This window comes from Mobula birostris, chromosome 4, assembly GCF_030028105.1.
Source record: "Mobula birostris isolate sMobBir1 chromosome 4, sMobBir1.hap1, whole genome shotgun sequence".
Classification (NCBI taxonomy): Eukaryota; Metazoa; Chordata; class Chondrichthyes; order Myliobatiformes; family Myliobatidae; genus Mobula; species Mobula birostris.
This window is the reverse complement of record NC_092373.1, coordinates 48,698,438-48,720,863: the sequence shown is the minus strand read 5'-3', so window position 1 is coordinate 48,720,863 and position 22,426 is coordinate 48,698,438. Positions and strand designations below refer to the sequence as shown.

The following is a 22,426-nucleotide window of genomic DNA, read 5'->3' as shown; positions in this document are numbered from 1 at the left end:
AATCCTTCTCCAGAGAAGTCTGTCCCAATTGAACGTATAAATCAGTTGGACTTTCAAATTTACCATTTTAAGAACTATATCTGACTTTACCGCTTTAAGAACCAGTGCCTAGTGACGATTTGTTGAACGACTGCATAGCGATTAATTTCCGGTTATGGTTTTCATTTGTTTTTTTTTATTGTTTATCTGTGTTTAATAAATGTTTGGTTGTTTTTATATAACCTGTCTCGATTGATATTCAGATATTCAGAACAGAATCAATGGAAGACCACACCAACTTGAGCGTTCAACCAGTGTGCAAAAGATAACAAACTGTGCAAATACAAAAAGAAAGAAAGAAAACCATTAAAAATAAAATGAAATGTGGTTAAACTACTTTGTTAGCTGGAAATATCTGCTCCTTGGTAGGGACAGAGAACCAACCACTCAAATTTTGGGTATTGGCAGCTGGACCTCAGTACAGAGACTAGACATGGAAGTAAGTTCATCTCTGAAGAATAGATTGATAAATTATGACCTCCCTATAGTGAGGTTACCCATGGATACCTGTATTGGATAAAACCTAAAAATTTCCCACTCAGCTTAGGGCTTTCAAAATTCAAAAGTTTAAAAGTTCAAATTAAAATTTATTATCAGAGTATATACACGTCACCACATAAAACCTGGGATTTATTTTCCTGTGGGCATTCTCAGCAGATCTATAGACCAGTAAATATAAACAGGGTCAATGAACAACGAGCTGCAAAAGCAATTATAAATAAATACTGAGAGCATGAAATAACATGATAAAATTCCTTAAAGTGAGATCATTGGTTGTGGCAACACCAGAAATAGACTGAGTGTAGTCATCGTCTTTTGGTAAAGAGCCTGATGGTTGAGGGGTAGGAATTGTTCCTAAACCTGGTGGTGTGAGTCCTGAGGCACTTTTTCCTTCTACCTGATGGCAGCAGCAAGAAAGGACTCGGCCTAAATGGTAAGGATCATTGATGATGGATGCTGCTTTGCTATGGCAATGTTTCATGTAAATGTGCTCAGTGGTTGGGGATTTTACTCGTGGTGTACTCTGGATGGCTAAACAAATACCATCACAGAGGAGATATGGCATACAGGGCACTGGTCCCCACTCGGCAGGACGGGGAAGACCTCACACTCCACGCTTTGGTGATGATACTCTGCTGAGTGGCAGTATTGGTTGTGAGAAACTTTACAAATACGTACAAGTTAGTTGAGTGGCTAAGGACATGACAGTCAGAGTACAGTGTGGACTTCATGCTGTTTATGAAAAAAAAGAAACTTAAGATACGGTTTAAGATTTAAATGCATTCATCTTCAGAGGTTTGTTTGTCCTTATGTGCAAATAACTGAATGCTACAACACATGTACAGTAAGCAACTATGGTGGCAAAATGGTATCTTGGCTTTATTACAAAAGGATATGAATGCATATGTGAAGACATCGACAAGAATTATATAGGACCCAGGTGTGACTGCATTAGGAATACCATATAATGGCAAAGCTAGAACAAATGATACATTAATGGAAAATCAGAACATTTTGTGCAAAGTTACAAATTGTGATGTCTTTTCTGTTTCTGAACCATATATGTCGGCACTAGTTGTCCTGGTGTCATGTTGCAGGCTCCATCTGTGGCTACCATCTTTCTACTGGGTCAACAGAAGTTCTTGCCCTAGATGGACTGCTTTAGACTGTTGCTCTGGATATGTTGGAAGAGGAATTTACAATGGCTGGCCAAGGAGCATGATTGATCAGGATGACTATGAAACCATGGTGGAGGTGACTTGGTGCTTTCATGAAAGAGGAGAATAATGTCCTGAAGCCATATACCTGAAACAACGTCATTAGATGCAGCTCAGACTGTCCCATTGTAGGTACATCCTCCAGATCCCAAGCTCATAGACTCTGCTGAGGAAACAGCTGATGTGGCAGCTGCTGGCATTGTTGCAAACTCTGCCTTGTCTCACTACAAGAGGTCGCTCATGCTATGTAGAGTGACATTAGCTGGTGCTTAAAATTATAGCCTTCACGTGTGGATGACATCTTATTCTGGCAATGAATGAATGGGACCACGTTCTTCTCTGTTGCTGTCATAATTATCATGGTCACACCTAAGGGAGGAACTCTTGTCTCCCCAGGAAATATCTGTCCAGTCAGGAACCAGAATAGTCTGCAGTTAGTGTAAAGATGCCCAGTAGGGACTTCCAATGTCTGTTGGGTGCCCCTTTAAATGACAAAGGAAACAGGAATGCTGTAGGCTCCTCATTTGAGTGTGACGGTTCAGGACGTTTGGAACCTGAAGCTTTGCGCTTGCAATTTATGTTGGCATGGATGGAAAAAGATGAACAGTGAGTGCTTTAGGCAGTCTCTTGGCTCCTGACATCAGGAGAAGTTCAAGCACACAAGCAGCAAGAAGCGCCTTTCTGATTTTGTAACTGGAGTGAATTCACATAGAAATCAGAGCCAGTGCAGCCTACTCTAATATAAATCGAACCTGGATTGCCTAGCGCTGAAAAGTGCTATGCCACACTATCCAGTTTCTTGGCTCAGGTCTTTGGCCCTTTATTCTTTGCTAAATGAAAGGAGAGTCCCATGAACCCTTTGTAGGATTAAGATTTTCTGTTTTGGTACAACCCTTATTTATAGATTTTAAAACAATTTACATCATTTGTGTATTTCTTTTAGCAAATTAAACAAGTTGGCTGACTCCTTACACAGTCTCTAGTGGAATGTGAAACCTATCACTGAACAACTGACATCTTTTTATAGAAAGTGATTTTTCAGCTTGAAATAAGTGTTGTTGGCCTCCACGTAGACTCTGGATATGACCTCAAATGGTGTCAGTTCTATCTGAAACAACAGGATCTAATTTACTATTTATTATGAATGATTGTTCTGGATAATTCACAGGAACAACAGGGCACTAAGTGTTTTTCTACATAAAAGGGAAACTTTGAAGATACTGACTGAAAACTTATGTTTCTTAATCACCTCATTGGAAAATATAGAAAATAAATTGTACTTGAGAAATACATGCATTTGAGGACTAACAATATTTTTCATGCACTTATTTCTCTGGAACATAGTTTCATGCAGGATTGAAATGCAGGATTTCTTGGAGATGTAGGGTAGTGCAGTGGTAATTAAAATTTCTGATATATACAGTGCCTTTGTTTGTGTTAAGAGAAGAGAAGAATTTGTACATGAGCAAATTTATTCTTTATGCTCCCCCCCCCGCCCACTTCCCACATTAATGATATTATTTGATACTATAATCACAGTTGGTTCATCCTTAATAAATTAGTGAAAAATGTTTTGTCTTTCTTCAATTTAAGTGTACTGGTACCACATTACAAAGACACTGGATCTCTTTTCAGAGTTAGGGACATGCAGAGGGAATGTGTTGGTTGCCTGGTGCAGAGCGCTGTGGGGAGAATGAGGGCACTGTAACAGTGTTGCATTTTTATGAAGATGAATACTTCTCAGAAGTTTTCAAATATCATTTAAGTATCTTACGGAATACTACCATATGGAAAGAGCAGTTTATAAAATCCAACCACATTTTGACTTCCAAATAGTTATTTATATAATGCAAGTGAGAACACAATATTACGAGTGCATTTAGACTCATAGAGTAATAGAGAACTACAGCACAGAAACAGGCCCTAATTCCCATCCAGTCTGCACCAAAACATTTAAACTGTTTAGTCCTATCAACTGGCACCCGGACCATAGTTCTTCATATCCCTCCCATCCATGCACCCATCCAAACTTCTCTTAAACGTTAAACTTGAAATTGTATCCCTCACTTGCACTGGCAGCTCATTCCACTCTCTCACCACCCTCTAAGTGAAGAAGTTTCCCCTTAAAAATTTCACTTTTCACTCTTAACATATGACCGCTGGTTGTAGTCTCACCCAACATCGAGGAAAAAGTCTTCTTGCATTTACCCCTAACTATACCCCTCATAACCTCTCCAATTTAAATTTAGATTTAGATTTAAATTCAAATTTATTGTCATTGTGCCGTGTACAGATACAAAGCCAATGAAATGCATTTAGCATCTGACCAGAAATGCAAAGAATAGTGTTATTTACAAAATAACTGCGAATAAAAAAAGTGCTACAGCACACAAATATAAAAGTACTGAGACAGTACAATACGGATGCAATATTGCTTAGCGCTGTGATGAGAGGTTCAGCAGCGTCACAGCCTCAGGGAAGAAGCTCTTCCTGTGCCTGCTGGTGCGGGAGCGGAGGCTCTTGTAGTGCCTACCGGATGGGAGGAGAGTAAAAAGGTTAGTGTGAGCTGCATCCCTGGTAATGCTTTTCGCCCTGCCCAGGCAGCGTTTATGGTAGATGTTCTCAATGGTGGGCAATTGGGTGCCGATAATCCACTGGACAGTTTTCACCACCCGCTGGAGTGCTTTGCAGTCCAATTTACTACCTCATCTTGAATGTCAAGTGTCTGAACCTTCTTGACCAACCTCCCATGTGGAACCTTGTCAAATGCCTTTTTAAAGTCTATGTAGACAACATCCACTGCCTTGCCTTCATCCACTTTCCTGGTAACATCCTCACAAAACTCTATAATATTGGTTAGACATGACCTACCACACACAAAACCATGCTGACTATCCCTAATCAATCTCTACCTATCCAAATACTTATATATCCAGTCTCTTAGAACACCTTCCAATAACTACCTTAATACTACTGATGCCTGGCTCATAGTCCTATAATTTCTTGGCTTATTCTTAGAACCTTTCTTAAGCTGTGGAACAACATTAGCTGTCCTCCACTCCTCCAGTATCTTACCTGTCGCTAAGGATGATTTAAATATCTCTGTCAGGGCCCCTGAAATTTCTGCACCTGTCTCCCACATGGTCCAAGGGAGCACCTTGTCAGGCCCTGGGGATTTGTCCACCCTGATTTGCCTCAAGACAGCAAGCACCTCCTCCTCTGTAATCTGAATAGGGTTCATGACCTTGCTGCTGCTTTGCCTCACATCTAAAGACTCTGTGCCTATCTCCCAAGTAAATACAGATGCAAAATATCCATCTAAGATCTCCCCCATCTCTTTAGGTTTCACGCATAGATTACCATTCTAAACTTCCAGAGGACCAATTTTGTCCCTTGAAATCCATTTGCTCTGGACAGATCAGTAGAAGCCCTTAGGATTCTCCTTCACCTTTTCTGCTAGATCAACCTCATGCCTTCTTGCAGCCCTCTTATTTCCTTTCTGAAGTGTTCTTTTGCATTTCTTATACTCCTCAATAGCTCATTTGTCCCTACCTGCCATGCACCTCTTTTTTCTCTCTTATCCAAGGTCTCAATATCTCTCAGGAACTGAGGTGCTCTAAGCGTGTTATCCTTGCCTTTTGTTCTGACTGGCACATACAAGCTTTGTACTCCAAAAAAATCACTTTTGAAGGCGTCCCATTTACCAAGTACACCTTTGCCAGAAAGCAGCCTGTTCCAATCCACACTGATAACATTAAAATTGGCCTTTCTCCAATTTAGAATCTCAACCCGAGGACCAGACCAATCCTTCTCTATAATTACCTCGAAATTAATGGCATTATAATCACCAGATGCAAGGTGTTCCCCTACACAAACTTCTGTCACCTGTCCTGTCTCATTCCCTAACTGGAGATCGCATTGTGACTTCTATGTACTTATAAAGGAAATTTTCCTGAACACATTTGACAAACTCTGTCCCATCTGGTCCTTTTACAGCAAGGGAGTCCCAGTCAATATGTGGAAAGTTAAAATCACCTAATATCACAACTTTATGTTTCTTGTTGCAGTCTGCGATCTCTCTACAAATTTGTTCCTCATAACTCCCACAGGCTGTTGGGTAGTCTATAATATAGCCTCATTAACTTGGTCATCGATTACTTATTCCTCCATTACACCCATAAAGCAGCACTAGACAAGTTCTCCAGTCTGTCCTGACAGAGCACTTCTGGGACATTTTCCCTGACTAGTAATGCAACCCCTCCCCCTTTAATCCCTCTTACTCTATCACAACTAAAACAACGGAATCCCGGAATATTGAGCTGGTAGTCCTGCTCCTCCTGGAACCAATTCTCACTAATGGCTACAATATCATAACTCCAGGTGTTGATCCATGCCCAGAGCTCATCTGCCTTTCCTACAACGCTTCTTGCATTGAAATATACACAACTCAGAACATTAGTCTGAGTTGAATTGAAGGTCAACCTTTCAATTCCTGAATTTGTCTGAGGTCTTAGCAGCATCTGTCTCCACAACCTCTCTACTCTCTGTTCTGGCACTCTGGTTCCTATCCTCCCCAACGCTAGTTTAAATCCCCTCATACAGTACTAGCAAATCTTCTCCCTAGGATATTAATCCCCCTCCAGTTTATGTGCTACTCTTCTGTAATGGTCCCACATTCCCTGGAAGAAAGCCTAATGATGCCAGAATCTAATGCTCTTCCTCCTACACCAATTCCTTAGGCACGTGTTAAACTACATGATCTTCCTATTTGGGGCCTTATTAGCACATGGCATGGGTAACTAAACTAAAAAATATCTACCTACAGTCTTTTTGCCTTCTCTCACTTAAGCCTCTCCTCACTGACTCGCTGGCTACCGAATAAATGCGACAGCTCACTGGTAGTTCAAAAAGCAAGCAATTTGACTAATAACATCTTTTCTGAGGTGAGTTGTGTTAAATAATTGTCACAAACAGCGGCGATAGCGAGGCCAGTCGACGGGGTGAGCTAGGATGGTGTGTTCTGGAATCGCTGCAGATAGAGTGAGCCATTGTGAGATGAGAAGGAGGCAGCAGAGTTTTGAAGCCCAGGTGTGAGGGTGAATGGCTCTGGGCACCAAGAGGAGAAGTCGGGGCAGAGAGTGCTGATGCCCATACAACTGGCCCGGGTGCGACGTTGGATTACTTTGGCTGCTGAGCTGCTTTGAAGAGCTTGAAGAATGAGTCACCGGGTGGCATGGTCTAGCCCCTGAGCTCTTCACAGCAGCCAGGTCCTAGCGCGAGGCATGATCTGTTGTTTAGATAATTTAAATGCCAGTTCAGATCGGAAGTTAGAGCTGATTTCACTCCCCCACCCCCAGCTATGTTCACTCCTGTCTCCAGGGTGCCAGGTCCTTTCACTGCTATGGTACCCAGGAACAATGCGAGGTACGGTCAAGTATATGCGGTCCAGATGGACCGAAAAGACAGGGTGTTGGGATCCGAGCCGAGAGCCAATTTCGCTCTCTCTCCGTGATAGTCACTCCTCTTTCCATGGCGCTGAGGCTATGAACAGTGTTCTGGCTACTGTGCTCCATGCCTGCTAATAGGGTGAACTGATAAGTGTGGCTTTGGGACTGCTCTGGGTTGCTCCGGGGTTCGGATCTGAGGACTCAATTTGGATCGGAATATTATTGCTCGCTTTACCTGTTTGCATGATTTGTGTCTTCCTTTTTTCCCCTTTTCTCTTGCGCATTGGGTGTGGGTCTTTTATTTACTTTTTAATTGGGTTCTTTCAGGTTTCTTGCTTTGTGGCTACCTGTAAGCAAACAAATCTCAAGGTTGTATAATTTATACATTCTTTGATAATAAATGTACTTTGAACTTTGAAGTCTCAAAGAGCTAAACTCTCAAAATCCCCACTTTAATATTGCCCACTCCAAACAATGGCCACTCCAACAAAGATGCACCACTTGCCCCTGACTTATCTTAATTTACACTCACTAACAAATCCTGATCCCTGATCTATGATAGAGCAGCTTCAGGTTCCTGGGTATCAATATCTCAGATGACCTATCCTGGGCCCACCATATTGATGCAATCACGCTGAAGGCAAACCAGCTGCTGCACTTGATTAGCAGTTTGAGAAGATTTAGTACGTCACCAAAGACCATCAAGTTTCTGCAGGTGTACCACAGAAGGCATTCTGACTGGTTGCATCACTGGCTGTTAGGGAGGCTCCAATTCACTGGATGGCAAAGAGCTCCAAAGGTTTGTAAACTCAGTCAGCTCCAACATGGACACTAGCCTCCCCACCATGAAATATATCTTCAAAAGGCAGTGCATCAAGAAGGCAAGATCCATCAATAAGAAACCTCACCATCCAGTACACGCCCTCTTCTCATTACTGCCATCAGTAGCCTGAAGACCCACACTCATTCAGGTTTCTGAACGGTCCATGAACCTATGAACACTACCTCACTATTCTGCTGGATTTTGGCAATACTTACTCATTTTTACTTACTTATTCCTTTTTACGACGTAGTATTTTTAATGTACTACACTGTATTGCTGCTTCAGAAGAACAAATTTCATGACATGCGGGTCTGTCTGTGATAATAAACCTGATTCTGATTCTGATATAGGAGCCACCATTTAAGATTATTTTCCAGTGCTTTGTAATGTAAGAAGTTATTTAGAAAATCAAACAAAATTTAAGCCAACAGCTTGTAATAGACTTTGCATGTTTCATTTTCATTGTATTTTCAGAAAGCATTAATTTAGCTTTTATTGTAATGACCTTTGTTGGAATGACTTTTCCTGACAATAATATTCTTTCCAGCAATATGATAATATGTGCATATTGGCCTGACCGGTTGTAAAACTGTTACCTTGAAACACATCAATTGCACAGAAACTGAGAGTCGATTGATAGCTCGCAACAAAATGCAATCCAATGATCCTAATTGCATGGAGATGCAACATGTACATAGAATTCTCATACGACAGCCAGACTTGCATAGACTGTACTTTCTAGCAAGCCAGCCATTTATTAAACAAAAATGTCAGGTACCTAGTTCTCCAATATTCATTTGCTTTTCTCATCTTGCTGCACGCTGCTGCCCTAAGAACTGGCAACTTTCTTTCCGATGCCAAGGTTGAATTTGCCATCTCTTCAGTTAGCAGTGCGAACAAAGCATGCAGTGATGTGATTATATGTGGTGGAGATGGCTGCACTTTTGTTTCTTAGGTTCTGGAGAAAAAGACTGGCTTCAGATTTTGGAGCCTGCTATTCCCATGATATGGCCAACCAAAGAAATCAGCATTAGATGAGCATCTCTTTGGTGCTTGTTATGTTTATTGGGAAAAGATGCAGCCATTACTTCATCAGCGTAGGTATTATCATTAACTTGCAAAACTGACAACATTTCTCCATTGCCTAGAAATGTTTCCTCTACACTGCATTAAATAGAGAGACAATTATGACTGCCTCTTAAACTGTGAGCTTGGTTTCTAATCTAATATGATGTCATGCTGTTACATCACTACTATTCTACATAATTTCAGTAACAATTTAAGAACACTGTACATCTCCTCTTTGGGGTAGTATTAAGGGTCTTTTGTTGTCGAGGTTCTTCTGGGTGGCATAAGGAGAAATCACCCAGTTCTACATTGTGCTTAACAGCGCATCTGTAAAAATAGTCACAAAAAAGGGCTAAAATGCTTAAAGTTTGCCTTGTGGCTGAAGAGAAAATAACTGGAAAGAGGCTGCTGTTAGACTGGCCACTTAATGTGTGTGACTACCAATCAAAAAAAATTGTGGTGTTTATTATCTTTTGTTGGATATTGGTATTAGATTATTAATGTCATACAGGTTTCCCCTGCCATCTGAAGGTAGAGCATTCCTATGAAACGGTTCGTAAGCCGAATGTCCTAAAGTGAAGAAGCAATTACCATTTATTTATATAGGAAAAATTTGTGAGCGTTCACAGACCCAAAAAATAACCTACCAAATCATGCCAAACAACACATAAAACCTAAAATAACAATAACAGATAGTAAAAGCAGGAATGATATGATAAATACACAGCCTATGTAAAATAGAAATATATTTCTACAATCATTGCCGCACTGTCCACCGTAGCCAAAATCTCACGCGAGTGCTTTCGGCAGGAACACTCTCTCCAGTAACCTTTAAGCTATGAAGCTGCCAAACCGTACCAACTAACACGTAAGAATACACAGCCTATATAAAATAGAAATAATGTAAGTACAGTGTAGTATCACTTACCGGAATTGGGAAGACAGTGCCGAGCACACAGATGATGGTGTGTTGGGCTGAGTCATCGGAGGTTGGGGTGGTGCAGTGGTCCCCAACCTCCAGGCCGTGGACCGATACCGATCCGCGAATCATGCAGGGGTGCAGCAGTGGCCGGGGCACACTCAGCACATCTTTAAGAAAAAAGCCAAAATAAACAAGCTAATTAATTAAGTGCCACCCAGCACGTAAATGTCGGCCCAGATCAGAGGCAACGCAATCGGCAACTGCCTCTGATCTGGGCCGACATTTACATGCAGGGCGGCACCTAATTAATTAGCAAGTTTATTTCAGCCTTTTTTCCTAAAGATGTGCTGGGTGCGTCCCAGCTACCGCTGCTCCACTGCATTCTTCGCGGCAATGTATCGGTCCGCGGCCCGGAGGTTGGGGTGGAGGGACACTGGGGTGTCATCTCATTGTCGTCTGTTTCCATCAGGGCAGGCAGGTCATCTTCTTCTATGTCTGCCTTCCTCGATGTTGAAGGTCGAGATTCGTCATCTACTGTGGCTGATGTGGAAGGCTTGGAAAACGACAGTATGCTTAACTGCTTAGCCTCGCGCATTTTTCTATCATACAGTTCCTTGTAAGCACTCAAACCATCCTGCAAATATGCCCTAAACCTATGTACCCTTTCAAAATTAAAGTCATACTTTTCTGCAATCATTGCAGTGAAAATCTCACGCAGTTGCTTCACGTTCAGTTCCTGGATGACTTCACTTTCGGTCCGTTCGCTACTGCATTCGGTTTCGATTGTTATCCTTTCCTCTTCCAATTGCATCAGCTCTTCATCTATCAGCTCTCGGTCATGGGATGTCAAAACCTCTTCAACATCATCTTCATCAACTTCCACAAGCCAAACTCACTTTGTCCTTACTTCATTCACCACGATCGAAATGCTTAATTATGTCTAGTTTAACGCTAAGTGTAACAACCTTATGAGCTCTTCTAGGCTTTTCTGATACCTTAGAACTCGTCTTGCTAACGGATGCTCAAGATAAATCAACATAAAGCACAGATGCTCACAGGCACGTGTTTAAGCAATGCCAGCTAGAATGCAATTCCGGGGGAGGAGATTGGCTACTCGGGGCCTTTTATCGCACACTGCCTTTTTTCACGTGCTGCCTTTTCTCGTGCACTGCCTTTTTTTGTCACAGTGAAAACATCTTCTGTTAGCAAAAACAGGTAACTAATGTAGGTCTTTCATAACAGCGAGGTGTCGTAAAGCGAACGTTCGAAAAGCGGGGGACACCTGTATTTACTAAGATTCAGTGAAAAGCATATTGCTTATACCGATTAAATCATTACACAGTGCATTGAGCTAGAATAAAGTAAATTAATAACAATGCAGAATGAAGTGTAAAAACTAGCAAAAATGTGCAGTGCAGGTAAATGCTAAACAAAGTCATAATGAGTATGTGGGTTCTTTACAGCTTTCATGTTACAAAACTTAGTTAGATACTGTATGAGAAACAAATTTTCTCAACAAATCCAGCTAAACCAAATCTTAGCAAGCCACGTGACTATATATATATATTTATATAAATAAACAATGACATTTAGTACTATAACTACATTTATATTGTTCTTCACTCTATCAGAGTGTCCTTTGCTACGTACTTGAATCACCTTATGCCTTTCAAAATGCACTTCAAGCAATTGCTGGTTCTCACCTGCAAGGAAGTGGCTTTGCCAGTTTGAAGGGGCAAAGATCAAGAACAAAAAAATCTGAGTCCTGAGCCACTTAGGAATGCAATGAATGTTCGACATCTGATGACTGAAGCTCCATAGTGGAATCTAATGCACGAGACTCTGGTTCTATTACATTTGCATCATACACCGGGGTGCTCTCTTCAGTTATCTGATGAGGTAACCGTAGCCTTTGGCCAGGGGCAGATGTTGTCAGGTAGTGCCCAATCTTCACAGAGTGTCTCGACCCTTAACCACTTCACTCCCCAGTTGGCAAGAAGCAAAGAAGCAAAGGCTATTTGCATTAGTAAGGTCGTTGCCAATTTCAGAGTTTAGGGTAATTAATGTAGAAGGACCAAAAGATATAATTGTGCATGGATTTGTAGAGCAACAAACTATCTGCCAGAGGAACTAAAATAGACATTTTTTTTGTTCTAATCATATTCTTTCTTGTAAAATTTGTGTGTAATTTATCTTTAGTTCATGTTTTTTCATGTGACTGTTGTTTGTATGATGCTGTATGTCTGTGATGCTGCTGCAAGTAAAGTTTTTGTTGCAATTGTGCCTGTATGTACTTGTGCATATAACAATAAACTAGACTTTGACTCAATGGATTAAGCAGCATCTGTGAGAGGAAAGGAATTGTTAATGGTTCGGGTCCTGATAAAGGGTTTGACCAGAAATATCAAAAATTCCTTTCCTTCCACGGATACTGCTTGACCCTTTGAGTTCCTCCAGCAAACTGTTGCTCCATCATCCAGCATCTGGTGTCTGCATTGATCTGTGGTCATTTTGCAAATCTACAGAGAGTCATTGAGTTAGAGAGTTATACAGCACAGAAACAGGGCATTTTTTGTTCATATTTTTATACCAACTATCGAGTACCTGTTTGTTCTGACCCCATTTACTCACTGGTTCTATAGCATTTTATGCTTTGTTGATTCAGGTTCCTAAGTGTTGGGTGTTGAGCAAGCACATACTTCCACTATTTTCTCAGGCAATGCATTCCAGACTTCAACCGCCCTCTGGCTGACAAGATTCTTTTTCATATCTCCTCTAAACCTTTACTTCTCACCATAAATCCTCCAAAACAAAAGAATTCTTATTGTCTATCCAATCTCTGCCTCTTAAAATATTCTATAACTCTAGCAGATCTGTCCTTGGCGTCCTCTGCTCGAAAGAAAAAAAACATCAGTCTACGTGGTTTCTCCTTATAACTGAAAAATTCCATCCCAGGCAACATCCTGATGGATCTCGTCTGCACCTTCTCCAATGCAATCATACTATCTCTATAGTGTGGTGACTGAACTCAATACACCAGATGTGGCTTTTCTAAGATATACCATGACCTTCCTTCCCTTTTATCCTAAGCCCTTGTTAATGGGACAATAACCCATAGGACTTCATCTCTTTAGTTACCTGTGCTCCACCCTCAGGGATCTTTAGACTTCTACAATAAGGTTCCTTTGCTTTATAATACTTCCTTGGGCCAAACCATTCATGGCATATGTCTTGGAGACACAACAGACTGCAGATACTTGAATCTGGAGGAATAATCTGCTGGAGGAACTCATTGAGTCAAACAACATGTGTCGGGGAAAAGGAAATGGCAATATTTCAGGTTAAAGCCCCGCATCAGGAAATGTCCACAACTCCTTTCTTCCCACCGATGCTGCTCAACCTGCTGAGTTTCTCCAGCAGATTATTCATTGCATTGTGTATCTCTTACTTTTGTAGGTTTTTGAGAATAAAGCGAAGTGAGGCATTTTATGTTTAATGAAACCCATAATGCATTTTATTGAATGCCAAAACCTGCAGACAAAAGCACGCTAAAAATCATTACACAACCATGTCATCATGTCAGACCAGCCTTTTAAAGCAAAACCCCAATTCAATGCCAGTGGTTGTGGATTATGTACATTCCTCCCAATGATTTCACCCTACCCTCTTGTCAAGATTCTCACAAAATGCATTACCTCTGGTGATTTTGCTGTTTGACACTTTGGTGATCTGTTGCTACTAGGAGATGCTCATTTGGAGAAACTATCCGTCCTTTATTGACAAAATCTGTTATCCCAAAGCCTGATTATGTTTCCACTATTTTGCAAATGATGTTCAACAGTGAAGATCTCAGGAAGTTTACGTTAAGTTTCACACATTGCAAAAATCAGCAGTGGATTTCTGTTGCTGCTCCAGTATTGAATTGTCTGTTGTTGGTTGTGCCAAGATTAGCATCAAAAGTTTTAAAAGTTTGTGGATTTAAGCTCCACACTAAGACTTTATTACATTTTCTACACAAGGTGAGTGGTGCACATTTCAAGGTTCTTGAGGTGAGGTTTTAAACTGATTTTTAAACCATTTTTTTCTCTAGCCCTTGCACCTCCATCCTCACCAAATTGTTGATTACTTGGAAAGCAGGTTTTGACAACAATACAATTTTGGATTAGAAATGGAGTTCATGATTTATCAGGCAGCAATTATTCTTTCTGTCTCTGGAACAAAGCTAAGTTGTTGATCACACATAGAAAACACCTCAAGGCACCAGACAAACTGCTATCTATGGAAAATGTTCCATTTAAAAGGTATTAAACTAAATAAACAAACCTAAAGCAATGTTCATCTGGCAACAACTTCTTTATCTGTCCAAGTCATGTGGATGTCAGACTCGAGACTTCTGAGCAAGCCTTTACTTCATGCTTAATAATGGTATGCACTTTGGGGCAGAGAAAGTATTTTAAGAGGTCCTCATGACATATATGAAGTGTAACTTCAATGTGTCGTTGGTGTTAACTACACCAACTGTGAAGAGGCTTATAAATATGGTGGTTATAGTTTCCTTAATGAATCAAACTAACAAAATGATTTTATAATTAGAGGAAGAGTGAGATCCCCTGTGGTGAAGCTGAAATCAGTCTACATAATGAAGTGGGAGCTAATAGAAGGGACAAAACTTACATTTATATTTTTAACACTGAAATGACTAGTCGAATTATAGACTACACAAATTTTATGAGATTTGTCAGTTATAATAATTCTAAGCTTTAGTAACTTAATTTATTTTAGTTCCGGTGATGTTATCAATAGAGCTGATGAACACTCCAACAATGTCAAAATTCTGCATACCAGCCTCTGAAGCTATCAAAGATATTAAAAGTTAGTATCCAATGTCATTTTGAACATTTAGCATAAGATACATAGGTTTTGATAAGTTTAAGACTTTTACAAAACAAACAAATTCATCTTTTTACAGCATTAAAATACCCTCCATAACACTTCTTCTCCTTTCTTCCCTTCGCTAACTTTCTTGATAACCTGGTGTGCAAGAATCAGTCCTGAGGAAGAGTCTTGGCCCAAAATGTGGACTGTTTACTCTTTCCATAGATGCTGCATGGCCTGCTGAATTTGTCCAGCATTTTGTGCGTGTTGCAAAGAATTTTTAAAGCTATTTTTAGAAACTTTTCTCTCTATAGCCAGTTTTCTGTTATTACCATGACATCATTATCCCTTGTGGTTCATTATGCCTGAAACTCACTTTATATATCTTACACCTTAAGACTATCTTAGACCTTTTTAGTGCTCTCTCTTGGTTTAGCTCTTAGTAAACCTCCTAGCATTGGCACTAATAAATGTTCCTGAGAACAGGGGTACCAACTCTGTTGAAGCACTAACTGTCCATTTAAAATAACAACTGAAAGAAATAAATAAGAACTAGAGCGCTCTTGTTTTGCAAAGGAGTCTGAGCAATAACAACAATATTTGTGTAAATCTATTAGCTTTGGATAAATTATCAAGACAGCTATTATGGATATCATCATCATCATCATTATGTGCTGTGTCGTATGATGTAGACGATAATGGTCCCATGACCATGATTGCTCTTGGCAAATTTTTCTACAGAAATGGCTCACCATTGCCTTCTTCTGGGCAGTGTCTTCACAAGATGGATGACACCAGAAATTATCAACACTCTTCAGAGATTGTCTGCCTGGCGTCAGTGGTCGCATAACCAGAACTTTTGATATACACCAACTCCTCATACGACCATCCACCACCTGTTCCCATGGCTTCACATGACCGTAATCAGGGCTAAGCTGGTGCTAGGCCTTGCCCAAGGGGGACCTGCAGCTTAGCAGAGGAAAGAAGTGTCTTACACCTCCTTTGGTAGAGACGTGTCTCCACCTGCCACCCAAATTAGGGATAGCATTATTACTAACACACAAGTTTCACGTAACAGTTACCAAAGTTACCCAGATTCACTATGAGACCCAAATGTCCTTCCTGGGAACTTGTCTCTGCTGCCATCTTGTTCTCACTTTGATTCTCCTCTCCTACCTACCTTCATCCTCTCCTACCTACCTTCATCCGGTTTCACCAATCAGTTACCAGCTTGTACTCCTTCCCTTCTACCCCAACCTGCACCTTCTTATTCTGGCTTCTTCCCCCTTTCTTTCCAGTCCTGATGAAGGATTTCAGCCCAAAATATCAACTGTTTATTCCTCTCTATTGGCGCTGCCTGGCCTGCTGAGAAATCCTCCAGCATTTTGTGTGTCCTGCTCTGAATTTCCAGCATCTGCAGAATCTCTTGTGTCGATGAAATTACAAAAGAAAACTGTCTCCATTACTGGTAAATTAATTATTAGCAAGAGTGGTAAAAGAAAAAAGAACAAGTAAGCAAAATCAATCGATTTTAAAAAAGGGTTACGTTGATAAATAGCAACTTCAAAGCATGTTATGAGTATATTTTGGAGAAGGTTATTTTTAAGGAGACACTGGTCCTTTACTCAATAACAGGAGGACGTTGGCTAGTCACAATATAAGGGCCCTGCAGATTTGAAATATCCCCTACAGATCTGCATATTTCAGTTCTGGAGCTGCAATACAAATGTAATAATAAGGCCAATATTTAGCTCATGCATCAAATCAGCAAATAACAAAGGTTTATTCAGAATCAGAATCAGAAACAGGTTTATTATCACCGGCATGCGTCATGAAATCTGTCTCATTGGTGTAAATTGGAAGTGGGATGCTCTTAAAACTCTTGAAGGTACGGTTCCAGGTCCCAATAGTGATATAATGGGGATGACGGTCTTGCAATCAACCCGACCTGTGATCCAAAGGATAAAAATTGAGAAATACCACTGACTTATTAAAATTCGTCAAACCATCTTGACCCCAAAAATGGAGGGTGTTAAAAAGGATTGATATTTGGAACCAATTATTGTAAGATCCTTCTTTTTATGCCATTTAGTAAGATTTAAGGTGTAAGGGGGTTTCGACTTTTATGTTACTGCGGAGGCTAATTAAAATAGCGTCTTTGTTATGTTAATCTGGGGAATGTGGCTTTGTTGTGTTAAACGCTGAGAAAGTTTGCGCTAGCAGCTTGTTTTCCTTAGAGTGTGATAAGAGAGTGCTATTAACCAATTGGGATAGTTGTTATGGTTTTGGTGTATTTGAAGATACTGTATGCGTGGGGTTTTGGGGGAGAAGGCGGGAGAGCGAGACAGAGGATGGACGAGGTGCTATGAGTCCGCTAACGGGGTCGGACCCCGAGCGGGACGTTCGGTGAGGAGACGGAGACGGACTAGTGTGGAGCGTCTGGTCAACCACCGTTGTTGGTCACAGGCGGCCAGTCGAGGTGGTCCGAGGGGGTCGCAGGGTGAAGAAGAAGTTCCTTGAGCTCCAACGGTTTTTGTGCACGAAGAGATTGAATTTTGATAAGTGTGGCGCCTTTTATTTTCCTTTTATATTTTATTCTCTTTTAATTATATAGTTCCAGTAATATCTATAAACTGTATATCATTTAGTTGCATCTGGTGTATTGTCTGTTATTTGGGTGGGGTGGGGTACCTCACACAGCATCCACACAAACGAATTACTCAGTTTGCCGGGGCCGAGGCTGTTTCCCTAGACGACAGCGAGCCGAGCGACCCTGAGGGTGGCCGGGGGGGCTACATTGTGTGGGCTTTGTCCTGGATTGAGTCTGCTGGTATGCTGTGTGGGTGCCCTGTTTAAATCTGTAATGTGTGTCTCTGTGGGTTATTTGCTGGTGATTGCTGTATGCGTGGTGGGTGACGTCTTTGTTCGAGTTCAGACTAGCATTGACAAGTTAGAGGTGGCACTCGGGGCTGCCCATGTGGTTGGGAGAGAGAGGGAAGAGTGATCTGATTTGGAGGTAAGGTCTGCGAATAAATGTTCTAGCTCTGGCAGGCTCCGCCTGGCACTTGGGATAGTGTCCACCCCAAGAGGGGCGGAGATGTGCGAGACATGGGCGGAGTGGACCTCTCAGTTGTTAGATGAGTGGCAGTGCTGGTTGAGGGAGAGCGATGGAGATTGGTTGAAAGTTTAAGTAGGCGGGCTGGTGACGGTGTTAGAGCTGTCAGGTTCACTTACACCGTAGTGACAGCTGTCAGTTATTTGAAAGAGGGGGGAAAGTTTTCAGTGTGTCTTCTCTGGCTAGGAGGGCAGCTAAATTGCTTGTAGTGCCAGGGGGATCATTTCAGGGGAGCAGCCCCTCCTTCAGTTGTTCAGTTGATCAGAGAGGGATCGAGAAACTTAGTGGAGGCGCAGTGGGGGAACGGCTTGGGGTCTCTGGGGAAGCACATTCCCAGCAATGTACCAATGTACTTCCGAAAGGAGAAGACCCTATTCCTGAAGGCTTAGAGGGACAACGCCCCAGGGTGTCGTTATGAATAGAGGGAAGCGATGCTAAAGCTATCCTCGACTCCGGGGCACAGGTCAAGTTGTTGTACAGTTCGTTTTACAACCGGTGTCTGAAGCATTTATCCTTGACAACCACAAGGGCATCGGAGACTTTGGGTACTAGTGGCAGTAGTTACCCAGAAGACGATGATTGGTTAATGACCCTGGAGGTCATGGAGGCATTTTCTGGGCACCCAGCGTGTCGAGTTGCTTCTGAGGACGTGTGTAGCAGCCTTGAGCCGGTACTGAATTTAAGCGAGACCCAGCGGTGGTGCAGCTTGGGGAAAGTAGCTGAGGGTGAGACCCTCTTAGTAGATGCTCCGAACTACTACGAGGGAGGGGAGTTGACCGCTGAAGACACCTCAGTGAGAAAGAGGTCGTGGCAACTGGACCCTAGCGGCGTGGAAGATGAAGGCAGCGTGTGTGGGGATGATGCGACGTGGTTTAATGTGCTGCATCTGAGGGGTGGATGTTGCCAGATCCTGAGGAGTGCGGCTGTTGAGCTGAAGATGGCCATTACTAGTGCCCTAGGATTCTTCCGATCCGAAAGGATGCCCAAGGGCATATCCGGAGCCCCTGCATCCTTCCTGCGGGGCATGAGGAAGACCATGGGGGAAGTGAAGGTGTGTGGAGTTTTGACGTATGTGGATGACCGCCTAGAGCTTGGATTCGCCTGGGGGGACTATGAGGCGAGGCGAGTGGCTGAGCCCGGGCGACCGAAGCGAAGTGTCAAATGTGGAGGAATTTTTGGCTGGAGGAGTTTGGTGCAATGTGAGGAAAATGACCTGACATACCAGTTGAACTTCCTGGTGTTGGGACAGATGGCGGTGGACCGGGGGATGGAAACCCAGGTCATCAATCTGAATGAGACACAGGGAAGAGAGGGGATTTGCACCGCACTGCGGTCATGTACTGATGAATTAATCCGGCGAGAAGAAACAATGACCCACCTTCGAAGGGATCAGCAGAAACTCAAGAAGTCGATTCGGAACAGATTGGAAGACTTGCAAGTTGGGGAAGATCAGGAAGTGTTCTGACTAAGGTCAACAGAAAACCAAGAGCCCAGGGAGGGGAGTTTGACTACACCCCCAAGGAGGTAAAGAGATGGAGGACAGATCTCGGAAAAGGGAGGCGGACGCTTGAAAGGAATCTGAAGGTGGCTATCGCGAGTTTAAATGAAGTGGAAAAACTGAAAGTTGACCTGGAAGATGTCCTCAGGAAGAAACAACCGGAGGCTGAACATTCTTTAACTGCTGCTTTTCAGGTCAGTGTGGAAGAAGCTGGTGGGGTAACTGCGCCCCAGATTGAGATGGCCAGGAACCCTGAGTCAGAACTACTGAGGCTGTGGCGAGAGTTGAAGGAGTCCCCGAAGAAGCTGACGTCTCGACTGCAGGAGGCTGAAGGGGTAGCCCCGGCTAAATGTTTCAGTTTGGAGAAACTTAAACAGCAGCTACCGATCGAGGGAATAAGGAAGGATACGGATTCGAAGGATGATGTGCTGCACATGTGGTACATGCTGCCTTTCGCTAACTTCACCGTGATTGAGGAAGAGACCTTTGGCCCTTCTCCCACTGAGTCAGGTGTAGTGGGGAGGGCTAGCTGTGAGCAGTCTGAGTTACGGCAGGATCAGGAAGGAGGAGAGGCGGGGCCCCGGCCACGGGACAGGGGGCTCCGAGCTGTAGTGGTGGCCTGAGTGAGAGAGGAGTTGGCAAGCAGGCCCGAGGTATCCCTAGTAGTGTCTGAGCCTTTTGGGTTTAGGTGAGGGGGTACGGAGGTCTCGGAGGGTTAAGAAGCTCCCAGATAAGTTGGCCTATGCAGCGCCCGCGGAACGGGAGTAAGGTCCACTGTTTGGGGAGCACTGTCACTGTGTGTATCTGTGTATGTGTGTGTTGTGTGTCTGCAGGACTGGTTGGCGAGTTATTTAGAAGTCATGAGGACATGACTTTATTTGGTGGGGGGAGAGTTTAAGGGGGTTTCGACTTTTATCTTACTGCAGAGGCTAATTAAAATGGCGTCTTTGTTATGTTAATCTGGGGAATGCGGCTTTGTTGTGTTAAACGCTGAGAAAGTTTGTGCTAGCAGCTTGTTTTTCCTTTAGAGTGTGAAAGAGAGTGCTATTAACCAATTGGGATAGTTGTTATGGTTTTGGTGTATTTGAAGATACTGTATGCGCGGGGTTTTGGGGGAGAGGGCGGGAGAGCGAGACAGAGGATGGACGAGGTGCTATGAGTCCGCTAACGGGGTCGGACCCCGAGCGGGACGTTCGGCAAGGAGACGGAGACGGACTCGTGTGGAGCGTCTGGTCGACCACCGTTGTTGGTCCCAGGCGGCCAGTCGAGGTGGTCCGAGGGGGTCGCAGGGTGAAGAATAAGGTCCTTGAGCTCCAACGGGTTTTGTGCATGAAGAGATTGAATTTTGATAAGTGTGGCACCTTTTATTTTCCTCTTATATTTTATTCTCTTTTAATTATATAGTTCCAGTAATATCTATAAACTGTATATCATTTAATTGCACCTGGTGTATTGCCTGTTATTTGGGTGGGGTGGGGTACCTCACACAGCATCCACACAAACGAATTACCTAGTTTTCCGGGGCCGAGGCTGTTTCCCTAGACGACAGCGAGCCGAGCGATCCTGAGGGTGGCCAGGGGGGGCTACAAAGGGATTTTCCAAGACAGCAAATTCAAAGCCCTGAAAAGTGTTAGACTTATGATACTTTGATTTAATAATAATAATTTCATTCTCTGAAATAGAATGGAGAAAAGGGGTATGTGTGATAAAGCCTGTGTAACTGTTATTACTGATTTGATTAATTTAATGGTGTCTAATAAATTACTAAGTCCTTGTTTGGTATGGATGTAGAGAAGCAAACTACAGAATTCATCAGTAATACATATGAAATCCAATCATTATTAGCCTACTGCCCTCATTGTGTGTATATGTACACAACAGCGCAGCGAGCTAAACAGCCTTTCAAAATTACCCAAGATGGAAGTTTTTTCCAGGGTACTGTTTTTCTGTGAAACTACAAAGAGTCAAGTAAAATACATATTAAATTTGGTACAGAGTTGTCATGCATTTGAATATACTAACACTGTCGATTATTCTCACAACCGGTATTAAGCAAGGTACTACACATAATCAACATTCCGTAAATACGCAGTGTAAACAAGAGTAACTTGCAGCACAAAGAAAAACTTAAGCATAGTATTTCCAACTAAAAAACTGGCCCACCCAGGACATGATATAAAAAACAGCTTGTGCATAGGAACTGATGTTCATACAAAATCATCTGTGCCTCTAGAGGCCAGAAAAATTAGGTACAACTTAAACCAATCAATTAAATCCTAAATTTGCTCAGGAAGAGTGCTAAAGCTTTCATTTGCCCTTATTTCCATTGTTGTATAAATACACTTTAATTTACACACAATTATGAAGGCATAAGTCTTTACTTATAAGCGAAGGCTTCAGAATCAGAATTATGTTTATTATCACTGGCATCTGTCATAAAATTTGTTAACTTAGTAGCAGCAGTTCAATGCAATATATAATATAGAAGAAAAAAAGTGAAAAAGTAAATCAATATATATAATAGTGCAAAAACAGAAATAATATAAAATAATGAGGTAGAGTTCAAGGGTTCAATGTCCATTTAGGAATCGGATGGCAGAGTGGAAGAAGCTGTTCCTGAATCACTGAGTGTGCGTCTTTAGGCTTCTATACCTGCTTTCTGATGGTATCAATGAGAAGAGGGCATGTTCTGGATAATGGGGGCCCTTCATAATGGACACCGCCTTTCTGAGGCACTGTTCCTTGAAGATGTCTTGGATACTATGAGGCCAGTACCCAAGATAGAGTTGACTAATTTTACAACTTTTTGTAGCTTCTTTTGATCCTGCGCAGTAGACCCCCCCCCATACTAGATTGTGATGAAGCCCATCAGAATGCTTTTCGCATTACTTCTATAGAAGTTTTCGACTGTTATAGTAGAC

The 22,426-nt window shown here is 42.2% G+C and overlaps 1 long non-coding RNA gene across 1 annotated transcript in view; it reads left to right on the top strand.

The window, feature by feature from the left end:
- The first annotated feature begins 867 nt into the window (after positions 1–867).
- Positions 868–22,426, top strand: part of LOC140195901 (uncharacterized) — a 217,731-nt gene continuing 196,172 nt past the window's right edge. Inside the window, exon 1 of the long non-coding RNA XR_011885568.1 lies at positions 868–973. This is a non-coding gene — a long non-coding RNA (uncharacterized lncRNA). The remainder of the gene's footprint in view (positions 974–22,426) is intronic.